The sequence below is a fragment of the Pundamilia nyererei genome, unplaced genomic scaffold, assembly GCF_000239375.1.
Source record: "Pundamilia nyererei isolate P.nyererei 1_Seehausen unplaced genomic scaffold, PunNye1.0 scaffold00013, whole genome shotgun sequence".
Taxonomy (NCBI): domain Eukaryota; kingdom Metazoa; phylum Chordata; class Actinopteri; order Cichliformes; family Cichlidae; genus Pundamilia; species Pundamilia nyererei.
In genome coordinates, this window is record NW_005187414.1 from 5,923,284 (window position 1) to 5,925,002 (window position 1,719).

A 1,719-nucleotide genomic window follows, 5' to 3' on the forward strand; every position below is an offset into this window, starting at 1 on the left:
TTTTGTCTATGTGTTAGCCCTGCGACAGACTAGTGACCTGTCCAGTGTGTACCCTGCCTCTCGCCCTAAGACAGCTGGGATAGGCTCTAGCGCCTCCCGCGCCCCTGAAAAAGCAGAAGTGAATGGATGGATTCTTGGAAAACAGTTGCCTGGTCTGTTGAATCTCTATTTTTGCTGTAGTTGGTAGGGTCACAATTAGGCATAAACAACATGAAAGCATCGATCCACCCTTGCTTAGATCAACAGCTAATCATGGTATAATGGTGTGGAGGATAGTTCTTAGCACACTGTGGGCACCTAAATACCAACTGAGCATTGTTTAAACATCAAATTCTACCTTAGTATTGCTACTGACAATGTCATGCCAATATGGACCAATATCCCTGAGGAATGTGTCCAGGAATTTACTGAAGCTATGTCACAAAAACTTACAGCAGTTCTAAAGGAAAAGGAGAGTCCAACCTGGTATTAGCGAGGTGCACCTAATAAATTGGTTGGTAAGTGTGTATAATTCATCTTCAAAAGCCAGGAGCATGATCAACTTCTAGAGTCCTGCTTACCCTGCAGACATACTTGATTGAGTGGATTTAACTGTCAAATGGGCAGGACGTTCATTTATTTACTCGTTAATAAACAAGAAGCAAAGTAAAGAAGGATTTCTTCAACCTCCCCTTCAAATGTCTTGTGTGAACAAGTGTGGTTTGCTCAGCTCAAATCACCTCCTATATATGAGGCTGTTTGAACAGAGGAATGTCACCACGAGGAAAAAATGCTGGAAGACAAACTATGGCGAATTCGTATTACACAACAGACGTCATAGCCTCCAGCCGCCTCGCTGTTGGAGGGAATGAAGGATGAATGATGAGGGAATGGATGGAAGAAGGCAGGGAGGTAATTGAGGAATGAATGTGTGTCTCCTAGGTGGCCATGTTGTTGTCCTGGAAGGATGTGGGCACCAGTCAGACCACACACACACACACACACACGTACACACACTAGCACCATGGCCTCGCCAGAATCCAGCTCTTGTTATTGTTATGTAGTGGTAAGATTTAACTTCATGGTGGACCATTGGAATTAGAGTCTGGATCCTGGTAGATATTTGATTCTTGGTTTCCATAATGGCGGGTAATAAATTGTGGGTGTATGTCACGGTGGGAGTGTAGGAATTTGGCTCTAGTTTCTAGTTCCTGTTGAACCACAGTTACACTTAAAATATTGAGATGGTATACAGTCTTCCATGCTAACTGAATGTTTTTAGGCGGTCGGGGAAACAAATCCACACCATTTTCTGTTTCCTCTCATTCCATGGTAGCTCATTGGAGGGCTAAGAGCAAACCAGAAAATATAATTGTAATGGAAAGGAAAGGAAAAGAATGAGGTAACCTGTACGCTGCACACAGCCTTATGGAGAGTCCTCAAGAATATGCGCGGTCATTAGAGTTACTGACATTAAGTGTTTACATGTGTATAATGAAACTCCTCTTTCTCTCTCCTCCCCAACCATTTTCAGAGACTGAAAAAGATGTTTAAAAACATACAATTTTAAATCTTTTTCTGTGTACCCGACTGGCTGGACAACGTCTCGTGAGTAAGAATGTGATTCCATATTTGTGGATCCCATAGACTTGAGTCTCAAGTGAGATATACCTGTTAATGAGCTTCACTGACAGGGGTTTTGACGTCAGAGACGGAAAGAGCTAACAGAGGAAGAGGTGT